The following is a 16,723-nucleotide window of genomic DNA, read 5'->3' as shown; positions in this document are numbered from 1 at the left end:
ATTATTACATAATACCTAACAGTAATGTAAACTGTATTAATATGACTACTTCCATCCAACTAAAAGACTTCAGCATTCACCAAATGCTTTAAACATTCCCATTTATTGCACCTGAAACTGTATTCCTTATACAAACAAACCTGACTTTAGAGGAAGTTTTGGGGTGTGCTAGAACTGTGAGATTTGAATCCTTTTCTTATGTATCTGCCACAGTTTTAAGGGATACTGTTGACTTCAGTCTTTCCAGCTTTTTAAAAAAGGAGTTTAAAGTAGTTTCATATACTCCACTTACCTGATCCCTCCTGCCAATTTTTGTGGTTTTATAGCCACATTTCAATTTTTAAAAATGTTTTTCTCTCCATTCCTTTTGACTGAAAGACTCACACAGACAAAAAGGGGAAGCTGACACTCTCATTGACTGTGTGAGTGAAGTAATGAAGATGAGAATATACAAGGTGCTGTCCAATGGACAAAAACCAGAAAACATTTTTCTCTAATCTTTTCAGTTATAGTAATCATAGGTGTTATCTATAAAAACAGTTGGTGAAACCTCTAAACACAGAAATGTAATTTTTAAGGCCTTGGTCCTGCAAATACTAATGCAAGTAATTTTACACTTGTGAGTAATCCCACTGAAGTCAACAGTGTCCCTTTAAACTGTGGCATTGTAGATATATAATAAGGGTTTCAAATTCTGCATTTTTAGCATCTCCCAAAACTTCCACAGAAATCATGTATGTTTGTGCAAGGACCATAGGTCAATGGGACTATGCCTATGCATGAAATAACTCACATGCATTTGTCTGCAGGACTGAGGACTTAGTTGGTAGTGTCCCTTGAATTTAGGCCCACCATTTCAGATCTTTGTTATCCAGCACAGTATTCAACTACTGCGTGAAAACTGATAGAAAATCATTTTTCTTGGTGTAAATAATAACCAAAACAGTCAAATTTAGGGTTTAATAGATGCTATCATGTAAGGTGAGTATGTAGGTTTTAATGTGATATCATTTTCAAATATCTGATTATGGCTAGTGCTTTCCAAAACCAATGCAGTTCATTATCACATTTCATGACCAAATGTTACAATTACATCCCATCCTTCCTAACATAAGGTATAATTTCTAGGCCCAGTTCATGAATTTTATACAGTAATAAACCCCTTTACATGAGTATGAACTTCATAACACAGTTTCTCAGACCAAGAGACCGTAGGTATATAGTTCCAAAATTATACCCATTCAGCAGTTATTTTAACTACCAAATCTAAAGACTAGTTGATAGTTTGAATTGCTACATGATTGTGATATAGGTACACATACATTTTCCTAAATTAGAAAAATTGGACACTTTATTGTCCATATCGCAATCAACGGGAGTTGCAATAAGGAATGTATTTTGTAGTTTGAATGTGTGGAGGCTGCTAGGGGCAGTGTGCTGGGAGAGAAGCTGAGCCCTGTTTAGGGAGCGGGGCTTACCTGCTTAGGGGTCCTATAAAAGTAGCCAGCCAGTCAGGCAGCGGCACAGACAGCTGCAGAGGCACAGCAGCCAGCAAACAGAGGAGTTTCAGAGGGAGTTTAAGAGACCTAGGCAGAGGAACTGACAGGTTAGTTAAGAGAGTGGGTGGTGGTCTGCCAGTGTTCTGGTGCCTGTTGGGAGTTTGTTTTGTTTTGTGATTCTTGGACTAGCAGGTTTTAGGTGGGAAGGCTATGACCGATACAGAGGCAGCAGTGAAAGACACAATGAGGATGGCTGGATGTGGAAGCTGCGGCATGTACATGATCCTGGAGTGGGTACCTGAAAAGAGTTTTGTCTTCATGAAGTGCCGCCTGATAGAGCTGATGGAAGAAAAGATCCGAGGACTGGAGATGCAGGTGGAAAGTCTGGTCGAGTTTAGAAGGGGGTTTGAGCAGATGATGGAGCAAAGACATGAGGAGGCTGAAGGGATAAGCTCAGATTGCAGATGGAAGCAGGACCAAAGAATTCTGAGGAGAGACTGCTGGGTGAGGAAAGTGGACGGTGGAAGCATGTGACTAAGAGAACCAGGCAGAGGAAAAGACAGGCCAGTGAAGGAGAAATAGAACTCAGGAACAGGTTTGCAGAGTTGGAAAATGAAGAAGGGGCACAGCAGGTGGTCGCTGAAGGAGAGAGGGCAAGGAAAAAGAGAAGAGCTGCTAGTCCTACAGGAAGAGGGGAGGAGTCAATGGATGCAACACCAAATATGAGCCCCAGGAGGATTTCAAGGGTGAATAGGAATCGAGAGGACTTGCAGCCACTGGGTGCAGGGGACAGACCGGAGAATCACACTGTCACCAGGAAAAGGCAGGTCTACGTGATTGGGGACTCCTTACTGAGAAGAATAGACAGGCCTGTAACTAGAGCTGATCCAGAGAACAGAAGAGTGTGCTGTCTGCCGGGTGCTAAGATACGGGATGTTGACCTGAGGCTGAAAAGGATCCTAACGGGAGCAGGAAAGAATCCATTGATTGTCCTTCATGTGGGAACTAATGATACGGCTAGATTCTCACTGGAACATATCAAGGGAGACTATGCCAGACTGGGGAAGATGCTTAAGGAAATCGAGGCTCAGGTGATCTTCAGTGGGATTCTGCCGGTTCCTAGAGAAGGGCAACAAAGGTGTGACAAGATTATGGCGATCAACAGATGGCTCAGGCAGTAGTGCTATAAGGAAGGCTTTGGGATGTATGGCCACTGGGAAGCATTTATGGACAGAAGACTGTTCTCTCGGGATGGACTTCACCTGAGTAAGGAGGGAAATAGACTTCTAGGATAGAGGTTCGCCCAACTGATTAAGAGAGCTTTAAACTAGGAATTTGGGGGAGATGGTTGGGAGATGTCCAGGTGATCTCCACGCTGGAATTTAACCTTGAGAGGGAAGAAAACAAAGTAAGAGGGGATACAGCCATGGACAGAAGAATTGACATAAGGAGGAAGGGTAGTGTAGATACCAGTCTAACAGGTGATGCTGGTGGTAGAATGTCTGTGCCTAACCGGGTAAAGAATGTCAGTGAAGCCAAACAGCAAAAATTAAGATGTTTGTACACTAATGCGAGGAGCCTAGGGAACAAAATGGAGGAACTAGAGCTACTGGTGCAGGAAGTGAAACTGGATATTATAGGGATAACAGAAACATGGTGGAATAGTAGTCATGACTGGAGTACAGGTATAGAAGGCTATGTGCTGTTTAGGAAAGACAGAAACAAAGGCAAAGGTGGTGGCATAGCATTATATATCAATGATGAGGTTAACTGTAAAGAAATAAGAAGTGATGGAATGGATAAGAGAGAGTCTGTCTGGGCAAAAATCACACTGGGAAAGAAAGCTAATAGAGCCTCCCCCTGAGATACTGCTTGGGGTGTGCTGCAGACCGCCGGCATCTGATTTGGATATGGATAGAGATCTTTTTAATGTTTTTAACCAAGTAAACACTAATGGGAATTGTGTGATCATGGGAGACTTTAATTTCCCAGATATAGACTGGAGGACAAGTGCTAGTAAGAATAATAGGGCTCAGATTTTTCTGGATGTGATAGCTGATGGATTTCTTCACCAAGTAGTTGAAGAACCAACAAGATGGGATGCCATTTTGGTTTTGGTGAGTAGTGAGGACCTTATAGAAGAAATGGTTGTAGGGGACAACCTTGGTTCGAGTGATCATGAGCTAATTCAGTTCAAACTAGATGGAAGGATAAACAAAAATAGATCTGGGACTAGGGTTTTTGACTTCAAAAGGGCTAACTTTAAAGAATTAAGGAAATTAGTTAGGGAAGTGGATTGGACTGAAGAACTTGTGGATCTAAATGCGGAGGAGGCCTGGAATTACTTTAAGTCGAAGCTGCAGAAACTATCAGAAGCCTGCATCCCAAGAAAGGGGAAAAAAAAGTTGTAGACCAAGCTGGATGAGCAAACATCTCAGAGAGGAGATTAAGAAAAGGCAGAAAGCCTACAAGGAGTGGAAGATGGGTGGGATTAGCAAGGAAAGCTACCTTAGTGAGGTCAGAACATGTAGCGATAAAGTGAGAACGGCTAAAAGCCATGTAGAGTTGGACCTTGCAAAAGGAATTAAAACCAATAGTAAAAGGTTCTATAGCCGTATAAATAAGAAGAAAACAAAGAAAGAAGTGGGACCACTAAACACTGAGGATGGAATGGAGGTTAAGGATAACCTAGGCATGGCCCAATATCTAAATAAATACTTTGCCTCAGTCTTTAATAAGGCTAATGAGGAGCTTAGGGATAATGGAAGGATGACAAATGGGCATGAGGATATGGAGGTAGATATTACCACATCTGAGGTAGAAGCCAAACTCGAACAGTTTAATGGGACAAAATCGGAGGGCCCAGATAGTCTTCATCCAAGAATACTAAAGGAACTGGCACATGAAATTGCAAGCCCATTAGCAAGAATTTTTAATGAATCAGTAAACTCAGGGGTTGTACCGTATGACTGGAGAATTGCTAACATAGTTCCTATCTTTAAGAAGGGGAAAAAAAGTGATCCGAGTAACTATAGGCCTGTTAATTTGACATCTGTAGTATGTAAGGTCTTGGAAAAATTTTGAAGGAGAAGGAGGTTAAGGACATTGAGGTTAATGGTAATTGGGACAAATTACAACATGGTTTTACAAAAGGTAGATCGTGCCAAACCAACCTGATCTCCTTCTTTGAGAAGGTGACAGATTATTTAGATTATATAAGGAAACGCAGTGGATCTAATTTACCTCGATTTCAGTGAGGCATTTGACACGGTTCCACATGGGGAATTATTAGTTAAATTGGAAAAGATGGGGATGAATATGAAAATTGAAAGGTGAATAAGGAACTGGTTAAAGAGGAGACAACAACAGGTCGTACTGAAGGGTGAACTGTCAGGCTGGAAGGAGGTTACTAGTGGAGTTCCTCAAGGATCAGTTTTGGGACCAATCTTATTTAACCTTTTTATTACTGACCTTGGCACAAAAAGCGGGAATGTGCTAATAAAGTTTGCGGATGACACAAAGCTGGGAGGTATTGCTAACACAGAGAAGGACCGGGATATCATACAGGAAGATCTGGATGACCTTGTAAACTGGAGTAATAGTAATAGGATGAAATTTAATAGTGAAAAGTGCAAGGTCATGCATTTAGGGATTAATAATAAGAATTTTAGTTATAAATTAGGGACACATTAGTTGGAAGCAACAGAGGAGGAGAAGGACCTTGGAGTATTGGTTGATCACAGGGTGACTATGAGCCGCCAATGTGATATGGCCGTTAAAAAAGCTAATGCAGTTTTAGGATGCATCAGGCGAGGTATTTCCAGCAAAGATAAGGATGTGTTAGTACCGTTATATAAGGCACTGGTTAGACCTCATCTGGAATAGTGTGTGTAGTTCTGGTCTCCCATGTTTAAGAAGGATGAATTCAAACTGGAACAAGTTCAGAGACGGGCTACTAGGATGATCCGAGGAATGGAAAACCTGTCTTATGAAAGGAGACTCAAAGAGCTTGGCTTGTTTAGCCTAACCAAAAGAAGGCTGAGGGGGGATATGCTTGCTCTTTATAAATATATCAGAGGGATTAATATTAGGGAGGGAGAGGAATTATTTAAGATTAGTACCAATGTAGACACAAGAACAAATGGGTATAAACTGGACACTAGGAAGTTTAGACTTGAAATTAGACGAAGGTTTCTAACCATTAGAGGAGTGAAGTTCTGGAACAGCCTTCCAAGGGGAGTAGTGGGGGCAAAAGGCATATCTGGCTTTAAGACTAAGCTTGATAAGTTTATGGAAGAGATGGTATGATGGGATAGCTTAATTTTGGCAATTGATCTTTGATTATCAGCAGGTAAGTATGCCCAGTGGTCTGTGATGAGATGTTAGATGGGATGGGATCTGAGTTACTGCAGAGAATTCTTTCCTGAGTGCTGGCTGGTGAGTCTTGCCCACATGCTCAGGGTTTAGCTGATCGCCATATTTGGGGTCGGGAAGGAATTTTCCTCCGGGGCAGATTGGCAGAGGCCCTGGCCTGGAGGTTTTTCTCCTTCCTCTGCAGCGTGGGGCATGGGTCACTTGCTGGTGGATTCTCTGCAGCTTGAGGTCTTCAAACCACAATTTGAAGACTTCAATAACTCAGACATAGGTTAGGAATTTGTTATAGAAGTGGATGGGTAGGATTCTGTGGCCTGCTTTGTGCAGGAGGTCAGACTAGATGATCATATTGGTTCCTTTTGACCCTAAAGTCTATGAGTCTATGCTGTTCATCAAATTGACAGTGAATAACAATAAGTGATGGTTATACTGTTCCAAATTTCTATTTTATTATATTATATTAAATAGGAATAACTCCTCTGAATAATTCCACTTTGTTTATTTCTGTGGTATCATCGTTCTTATAAAAGAAAACCCAAATTTTTATCTTTTTTGTATCTAATAAATTTTTTTTAAAACTTCTCTTTTACCAATTATAAATAAGTGGTTCTTTGCCGACAAACCATGGGCCACATTCAGAAATGTGTAAGGGTAAGTTACAGATCCAAAAGAAGATGTAAATGAGTTCAAAGGTGGTCCGTCTGCGTGGCTTACATGCTGAAGAGCCAGAGTAAAGTGCACATTAAATTAGGTAGTAGTGGCTCTACTTTAACTTTCGTTAGCTTTTCCTGCTACACTGCTCTTTGCTGGCCTCTCAGGGAGTAAATTCCACCAATTTATACTTTTGGACTCACTGACATAATCTACATCACTTTACACATCCTCTCTAGTTTAGCCCCCTATATTTCCTAAATGTGGTGTCAGAAAGTTTTCCAATTAAGTGAACATATGACTGGCTGAACATTCTCTGATTCTTTTAAAATTTGATTTTGAATAGTCATGTTATAGTGATGCCTAGAAGCCCCAACTCAGATGATGGCCCCATTGCACTAAGCACTGCACAAACAAATAGTAATACAATCCCTGTCCCAAAGAGCTTTGTACAAAATTTATCATAGACTTGTAAAAAGAGTGAACATAAGAGCACAGACTGTCACACCATGTAAGTAGACAAGACAGACAGAGGGTGAGAAGGGGGAAAAGAGAAGTGAAGTGACTTGCCTGAGCAATGCACATAATGCAAGCAAAACACAATTTTACCAGAAGTACCTTCATCTTTTAAAGACAGCATCAGATATCATGCATCCTCCTGCCTCCTTCACTCTCTCTTTATGTATAGTTCTGAAATGCTAACCTGGAACAAGAAAAGACGGTTACTTACCTTTGTAACTGTTGTTCTTCGAGATGTGTTGCTCATATCCATTCCAGGTAGGTGTGTGCGCGCCGCGTGCACGTTCGTCGGAGAAACTTTTACCCTAGCAACCCAGACGGGTCGGCTGGGCGCCCCCTGGAGTGGCGCCGCTATGGCGCCCAATATATATCCCAGCCGACCCGGCCACCCTTCAGTTCCTTCTTGCCGGCTACTCCGACAGTGGGGAAGGAGGGTGGGTTTGGAATGGATATGAGCAACACATCTCGAAGAACAACAGTTACAAAGGTAAGTAACCGTCTTTTCTTCTTCGAGTGATTGCTCATATGCATTCCAGTTAGGTGATTCCCAAGCCTTACCTAGGCGGTGGGGTCGGAGCGAGATGTGGCGGTATTTAAGACTGCTACGCCAAAGGCCGCATCCTCTCTTGATTGTCTGATCAGCACATAGTGTGCGGCGAATGTGTGGACCGATGACCAAGTTGCAGCACGACATATCTCCTGTATAGGCACGTGCGCAAGGAAGGCCACCGACGCCGCCTGAGCTCTCGTGGAATGAGCTGTGAGATGGCCAGAGGGGGCGCGAGCTAAGTCGTAGCATGCGCGAATGCATGCAGTTACCCAGGAGGAAATCCTCTGTGAGGATATAGGCTGCCCTCTCATTCGTTCCGCGATCGCCACAAACAGCTGAGGGGACTTCCGAAATGGCTTTGTTCTCTCGATGTAGAAAGCAAGCGCTCTACGTACATCTAAGGAGTGCAGCTGTTGCTCCCGCCGAGAAGAGTGTGGTTTCGGGAAGAAGACAGGGAGGAAGATGTCCTGGTTGGTATGGAAGGTGGAAACAACCTTAGGGAGGAACGCCGGGTGGGGTCGCAGGTGCACTTTGTCCTTATGGAAGACGGTGTAGGGTGGGTCCACTGTGAGAGCTCTCAGCTCTGAAACCCGTCTGGCCGATGTAATAGCCACCAGAAAGGCCGTCTTCCATGACAGGTACATGAGCGAGCAAGTCGCCAATGGCTCGAATGGTGGGAGCGTGAGCCTGTTCAGGACCAAGTTAAGGTCTCAGGTAGGGGCAGGGCGGCGTACGGGGGGGTATAGACGCTCCAGACCCTTAAGAAATCTGGTGACTAAGGGATGAGAGAATACAGAGCGGCCACCTTCCCCTGGCCGGAAGGCGGAGATGGCCGCTAAGTGTACCTTTAAGGAGGAAATTGCCAGGCCCTGCTGCTTAAGGTACCAGAGGTAGTCCAGGACCGTGGACATTGGGGCCTGCGTAGGGTTCACCCCTTGAGAAGCGCACCAGCAAGAGAAACGCTTCCACTTGGCCCTGTATGTAGAGCGAGTGGAGGGCTTCCTGCTGTTAAGGAGTATATGCTGGACCGGTGCGGAGCAGCTAAGCTCCGCTGTGCTCAGCCATGCAGGAGCCATGCCGTGAGGTGTAGAGCTCGTAGATCCAGGTGGCGAAGCGCACCGTGGTCCTGGGTAATCAGGTCTGGGTGGAGAGGAAGGGGAATTGGGGGGTCCACAGATAGGTCCAGCAAGGCGGTGAACCAGTGCTGTCTGGGCCACGCAGGTGCGATCAGGATCAGATGCGCTTTGTCCCTGCGCAGCTTCAACAGGACCTTGTGCACCAGAGGGAACAGAGGGAAGGCATACAGGAGGTGGTGGGTCCACGGCAGGAGAAACGCGTCCGTGATCGACCCCAGAGCGAGACCTTGAAAGGAGCAAAACTCCTGGCACTTCCTGTTGGACTTGGTTGCGAATAGGTCTATGCGGGGAAATCCCCACCTCCGGAAGATGGAATGGATGACATCCGGTCTGATCGACCATTCGTGGCAGAGGAAGGATCGGCTGAGGTTGTCCTCCAGCGTGTTCTCGACCCCAGGGAGGAAGGATGCCACCAGGTCTATCGACTGGGCTATACAGAAGTCCCAGAGTCGAATGGCCTCCTGACATAGGGGAGACGAACGGGTTCCCCCCTGTTTGTTGATATAATACATGGCCGTTGTGTTGTCCGTAAGTACGGAAACGCAACGGCCTTGTAGGTGTCGTTGAAACGCCTGGCAGGCGAGGCGGACTGCCCTCAGCTCCCGGACATTTATGTGGAGTGACAGCTCGTGGGACGACCAGAGGCCCTGGGTGCGCAGGTCCCCTAGGTGGGCTCCCCACCCCAGGGATGACGCATCGGTTGTTAGAGTTACCGATGGCTGCCGTGGATGGAACGGCATGCCCGCACATATTAGAGATGGGGTCAGCCACCAGTCGAGGGAGCGGAGAGGATCGGGGGGGGACCGTCAGCAATACATCCGGGTGGTCCCTGCTTGGTCGGAATACTGAATGAAGCCACGTTTGGAGGGGCCTCATTCTGAGCCTGGCATGCTTTGTCACGTAAGTGCAAGAGGCCATATGGCTGAGCAGTGTGAGGCAGGTTCGAGCCGAGGTGAGTGGGAAGGCTTGCAAGCTCCGGATGATCACACCGATCGCCTGGAAGCGAGGTTGAGGTAAGAAGGCCCTGGCTTGAGTCGAGTCCAGGGTCGTGCCTATGAAGTCCAACCTCTGTGTGGGTACCAGGCTGGACTTCTCGGCATTGATAAGCAGGCCCAGCTGGGAAAAAAGGTCCGTAACGGCCTCGACATGCTGTTGCACCTGCGACTGAGAGGACCCGTTCAGGAGCCAGTCGTCGAGGTATGGGAAGACGTGGATTTTTCGCCGACGGAGGTGGGCAGCTACGACGGCCATGCACTTGGTGAACACTCTCGGGGCTATAGAGAGGCCGAAGGGTAGAACTGCGAACTGGAAGTGCTGATGTCTGACCGTGAAGCGGAGGTACTTCCTGTGCGGTGGAAAGATGGTGATATGGAAGTACGCGTCCTTCATGTCGAGGGCGGCGTACCAGTCTCCAGGATCCAGGGATGGGATAATGGTTCCCAGGGAGATCATGCGGAACTTCAACTTGAGCATCCACTTGTTGAGGCCCCGTAGGTCTAGGATGGGCCTGAGACCTCCCTTGGATTTGGGAATCAGAAAATAACGGGAATAGAATCCCTTGCCTCTCTCGGCTATCGGTACTTCCTCTATAGCCCCCGCCGTCAGGAGGGAGCGAACCTCCTGTAGGAGGGTTTGCTCGTGAGAGGGGTCCCTGAAGAGGGACCGGGAAGGGGGGCGGGAAGGGGGTAAAGAAGCAAATTGCAGATGGTATCCATGCTTCACTGTGCGTAACACCCAACGGTCTGACGTTAATTGGGACCACGCCGGGAGGAAGTGGGAGAGGCGGTTGGAGAAGGTAGGGGAAGGATCCTGCGTTGAGACTGGTAAGCCGTCCCCGGGCGCACCTTCAAAAACCGGACTTGGGGCCCGGCTGTGCCTTGGAAGGCCCTTGGTTCTGGCCTCCCTGGGCGCTGGGTTGGCGTCTGCGTCCTCCCCAGCCACGCCGTCTATTGAGGTCCTGCCTCTGACGGGGTGGGAAGTATGGGCGCCGTGCTTGGGGCCTGAAGGGTCTACGCTGGGTGGAAGGGGTATGCATCCCCAGCGAGCGAATAATGACTCGATTGTCTTTTAAATTTTGCAGTTTGGAGTCCGTCTTCTCCGAGAACAACCCTTTCCTGTCAAAGGGTAGGTCTTGGATTGTATATTGCAGTTCCGGGGGTAGTGTGGAGGCTTGAAGCCATGAGATGCGTCTCATGGTTATTCCGGACGCCAGGGTTCTGGCTGCCGAGTCAGCCGCATCAAGGGAGGCCTGGAGGGAGGTCCTGGCCACCTTCTTACCCTCCTCCAGGAACGCGTTAAATTCTGGGCGCGAGTCCTGGGGAAGCAGTTCGGCGAACTTACCCACCTCCATCCAGATGTTGTGGTTATAGCGTCCCAGCAGGGCCTGCTGGTTGGCCACCCGGAGTTGCAAAGCCCCCGCCGAGTATACCTTGAGCCCCATGAGGTCCATCCGTTTTGCCTCCTTGGACTTGGGGGCCGGTGCCTGTTGGCCATGCCGTTCCCTGTCGTTAACCGACTGAGCCACCAGGGAGGAGGGAGGAGGGTGGACATACAGGTACTCGTACCCCCGAGAGGGTACCATGTACTTCCTCTCCACTCCCTTAGCTGTCGGCGGGATGGAGGCTGGTGATTGCCAGAGGTTCTCAGCGGTGGACTGAATGGTCTTTATGAACGGGAGGGCTACCCGGGTAAGTACATCGGCCGAGAGGATGCTCACTACCGGGTCCTCCACCTCTGCGACCTCCTCCACCGGGAGGTTGATATTAAGGGCCACTCTACGGAGGAGGTCCTGGTGGGCCCTGAGGTCTATCGGTGGAGGTCCCGATGCCGATGACCCAGCCACTGCCTCATCTGGCGAGGAGGAAGAGGAGGATACCCCGGGGATGAGGGTATCCTGTACCGGCTCTTGCTCATGACCTGGTTCCTGCTCTTGATGTCCCGGGGAGCGCGTGGGTGACTGTTTGTCCGACTCAACCACCGGGGGGCGGGAAACAGTGGCCTCTGGTACCCGATGCTCTGAGGCGGTGGGATGTGTCTGAGGCACGGGGGCACCCTGGGCCTGATGGTAAGCCCAGGGTGTCCAAAAACCCCACTGTTGGGCACCCGAGTCCTGTGGGCGGGGGTCTTGGAACACCCCCAGCGGTACTTTGGGGTCCTGGTCCCCATAGTAGCTGCCTGCCTGGGAGGATGCCGACGTGCCCCTTGATGGCCACGGTGGCGCTGCAAAAGTCGGTGCCGAGGTACCGACCGACCTCACACCTCTGGAGGATGGTGACCGGTGCTGGTATCAGTGCTGAGATCGAGACCGGGACCTGCGACCGGCTCGGTGCCGGGAGGTCGACCGGGATCGCGAGCGCCGTTGCCTGGATCTGCTCCTGGAGGTGCGGCGTCCACGTCGGTGCCGAGAGCTGGAGCGGTGCTGGGAGTCTCGAGTTGACGCTCGGGACGTAGACCAGCGCCGGGAGCCCGACCAGTGCCTAGAGCGTGAGCGGTACCGGGGTGATCGGTGCCGGGAGCTCGACCGGTGCCGAGAGCATGAGCGTGTCATAAACAGATAGCTAAGGGTTAATGTCTCTTTCACCTGAAGCACCTGACCAGAGGACCAATCAGGAAACCGGATTTTTTCAACTTTGGGTGGAGGGAATTGTGTGTCTAAGGTTTTTGTTTTCTGTCTGCCTGCTTTCTCTGAGCTTTGGAGAAGTAGTTTCTGCTTTCTAGTCTTCTGTTTCTAAGTGTAAGGACAAAGAGATCAGATAGTAAGTTATATGGTTTCTTTTCTTTGGTATTTGCATGAATATAAGTGCTGGAGTGTTTTGATTTGTATTCTTTTTGAATAAGGCTGTTTATTCAATATTCTTTTAAGCAATTGACCCTGTATTTCGTCACCTTAATACAGAGAGACCATTTGTATGTATTTTTCTTTCTTTTTTTATATAAAGCTTTCTTTTAAGACCTGTTGGAGTTTTTCCTTACTTCAGGGAAATTGAGTCTGTACTCACCAGGGAATTGGTGGGAGGAAGAAATCAGGGAAGATCTGTGTGTGTTGAATTTGCTAGCCTGATTTTGCATTACCTCTGGGTGAAGAGGAAAGTGCTTTTTGTTTCCAGGACTGGGAACGGAGAGGGGGAGTCACTCTGTTTGGATTCACAGAGCTTGTGTCTGTGTATCTCTCCAGGAGCACCTGGAGGGGGGAAGGGAAAAAGAATTATTTCCCTTTGTTGAGAGACTCAAGGGATTTGGGTCTTGGGGTCCCCAGGGAAGGCTTTTCAGGGGGACCAGAGTGCCCCAAAACACTCTAAATTTTTGGGTGGTGGCAGCAAGTACCAGGTCCAAGCTGGTAACTAAGCTTGGAGGTTTTCATGCTAACCCCCATATTTTGGACGCTAAGGTCCAAATCTGGGACTAAGGTTATGATAGAGCGGTACCGGGGTGATCGGTGCCGGGAGCTCGACTGGTGCCGGGAGTCTGATCGGTGCCTGGAGCTCGACCGGTGCCAAGGCGATCGGTGCCTGGAGCTTGACCGGTGCTGGGATCGTGATCGACGTCGTGAGCCTGAGTGGCGCCTTGATGTCGAGCGACCGCGGGACCGCGAGCTGGAGCGGTGCCGGCCTGCTACACTGACCGAAGCTGGTCTGGTCAGGGTCGGTTTGCCCATAGAGCAGAGAACCCGCACCGGCGGTGCCGGGGGTAAGGGCATTGGCGCCTCGGTGATGGCAATTAGCTCTCTCGCCGCGGCGAACGTTTCCGGGGTCGAGGGAGAGGCAAGCTCTACCACGGTGTGTACCGGGGAGCTGCCAGGTGCCGGACTCGACGGCCCTCGCGGGGTCGGAGTCAACGGTACCGGCTTGGGTGGTGCCGCGGCAGGTATCGGTGCCGGACGATCCACTTTCTGCGCAGGATCTGACTGCGGGGCGGTTGATGGCGAGGCGGTCTGCGCCTTCGCCGCCTTTGGCTTCGGGGAGAGGGAACGGCTCTGGGCTGGTTTCGGTGCCGGCTTCTTGGTGACACTTGGTGCCACGGTGCCCTTGCTCAGCGGCTGACTTGCGGTCGGTGCCGAGGGCAAAGGTGTCAGGGCCGCTTCCATGAGGAGCTGTTGCAATCTAATGTCCCTCTCCTTCTTGGTCCTGGGCTTGAAGGACTTACAGATAGCGCACTTGGCAGATAAGTGCGACTCCCCTAGGCACTTCAAGCAGGAGTCGTGGGGGTCTCCCACGGGCATGGGCTTGTGACAAGCCGAGCACTGCTTGAAGCCCTATGAGCCGGGCATGGGCTCCGGCTCCCGGTGCGGGGGGGGGTACCCCGATCCCCTCGCTACTACTAATAACTATACTAACAACACTAGATAACTTACTAACTAACAACTATATATGTACAATAACAACTACAACTACTATATACAACGGTAGCAAAAAGAGCTGCTAGGGAGTGTGGAGGTCAGCGAAGCCGCGCTCCACAGTTCCAACGACCGACACGGGCGGTAAGAAGGAACTGAAGGGTGGCCGGGTCGGCTGGGATATATAGTGGACGCCATAGCGGCGCCACTCCAGGGGGCGTCCAGCCGACCCGCCTGGGTTGCTAGGGTAAAAGTTTCTCCGACAAACGTGCACGCGGTGCGCACACACCTACCTGGAATGCATATGAGCAATCACTTGAAGAAGAACAGTTCTTATTGGACACAAAATAAATCAGCCAGTAATAAATCTCACCTGCACCAGCTCTTACGCTACTGAACAAATGAGTCCATTTTGAGTAGATTTAATTGGACCCTGGCAATTTAATTTTTTTTTTTAAAAGGAGAGACAGAGAGAGGGGAGCGGCAAGTATACTACTACTGAAAAGATCAGCTTTATAAATGACAGAACTGGCAATAGAGCAACTGAATATTTTGGACCCTAATATGTGTCTGATGGAGTGTTGTTTAGCCTCTAGAGTTATGTGGTTCTTGTTTCTAGGTGTTTCTTTTCGTAGTTGGATCCTTCAAGTTGTTTACAGACTTTTCAGTCTGCTTGCTCAGGTTTAAGGATGACGCTGCCAATAACTTTTCATTCCAGAGGATAGATCAGTAGTGTGTTCTTGTGATTAGCCACAAAGCCATTATGCTGACAGGGTCCCTGACCCTTGTGGTCATTAAAGGACCCACGGCACTTTTTGCAACACCCAGAGTTATTAGCCTTGGTGTCTTGGTCAAATTCTAGTTAGGATAATTACATTCCACCTGCCTAAATTCACACTGTAATTTCAACAGTGTAAATAAATTCTTCTTCATTTTCGGTCTTAAAATGTTGTAACAGTGTAAATGACACTGCGAAAGAGCTACTGCATTCCAGACCACAAATAGCTGCATTCTAGCAATTGGGAAAATGATACACATATATAGCATATAACATGCTTTATGATTCTTCTGGATGAAAGACAACACAAAAAATGAAGTAAACCTTCGTATTATGAGTTTCTTTCTGAGAGAGCACAGGATTTTGGTCTCAGGTTATTGAAAGGCTGCACTGGAAGAGGAGAAAGTTATGATTAATGAAATGTCATCAAATCATTGATTATTAAAATGACAGAAGAGTGGGACATGCTGTCATTTTTATGCATGGTTTTATATAGTTATTGTCACATCAGTTTGTACATTTGGAGTGGTTTCTGTTAATTTCTCATGTGTGGTTGCAGAAAATCATTCTTCATCCCTGAAAGTCAAAATAATATAGATAATACAAATGATCTCATAAACTGTTGGTTAACAGATGCAATTATTTATTTGGTAAAAATTAAATGTCTATTATAAAAACATTCTTAATATCTGTCTCAGAAGTAGGATATTGGACCAAAGCCTGCTGATCTTACTTACACGAGTCATTCCACTGACATTAGTGGGCCTACTCAGGTGAGCAAGAAGAGCAGGTTTTGGCCCATGTGTAACGGATTCATAACATTCAGCTAATATTTTGTGGTACCTTATAATGCGGATGGATTTGGAACCATGCAACATTATGTACTACATGCTGTATCCCCTTGAAAATAACCTGATAAACTCAAATGTTCAGACACCTTGTTCTATAATTTCCCCTTGGTATATATAAACAGATATTTTGCTTGATTGTACCTGACTACTAATATCAATTGAGGAGATCCATCCTACTTTTGCACTAGTTATTTAATTTACATTTTTGTGATTGCCTACAAATTCATGGATAAACTGTTTTAAGGCACTGTGAAAAACATGCTGTGTTAATTCATGTTCCATTGTTCATGGTATTGCTGCCCCTTTGCCAACTGGAAGCAGATGTCCAGAGCCTTGTAGTTCAACTTCCCAGTGGAGGAAAATCAGTGATGCAGAGTCTGGGTATATTTTAAGTGTAAATACTACACTCGTGTATATATATATATATATATATACACACACACATACACACACACTAGTACTGGAACAGAGACAGCCAAACAGCATGCAGATATTCCTGTCATTCAGCAATTTTAGTTCAACACCAATGGCCAGTTCCCATGAAGCAACTCTGTCTCAAGAATTGACTCTAACTTGAGACTAAGGCGGAGACCAAATTCTCCTGCTGGTCACACAACTCACTCTGTGCAGAAACTTGCATAACAAAACTAACACTGCCACCCAGCATGTCTTCCAAAAGTGAATATTTGCTGTCACCCTAGAAAAAGGAACATGAAGACTATGTATAACAGCAACAACTGGTGACACTTGCCATAACAGTGTGTACCACATTTATCTACATTATTATTAGTGATAAACCCAGGTAAAAGATCCAGCAACAAATTACCATAAATATGAGAGAGATAGGGTGGGTGAGTTCATGTCTTTTATTGGACCAACTTCTATTGGTGAAAAAGACAAGTTTCTGAGCTCCACAGAGGAGAACCTCTAAAGCTTGTCTCTTTAACCACAGAAGATGATCCACTAAAATATATTACCTCATTCACCTTTTCTCTCTCATATCCTGGGACCAACATGGCTACACCAACACTGC

Source organism: Gopherus flavomarginatus, chromosome 3 (assembly GCF_025201925.1).
Source record: "Gopherus flavomarginatus isolate rGopFla2 chromosome 3, rGopFla2.mat.asm, whole genome shotgun sequence".
In the NCBI taxonomy this organism is placed as follows: domain Eukaryota; kingdom Metazoa; phylum Chordata; order Testudines; family Testudinidae; genus Gopherus; species Gopherus flavomarginatus.
This window is presented reverse-complemented; position numbering follows the sequence as displayed.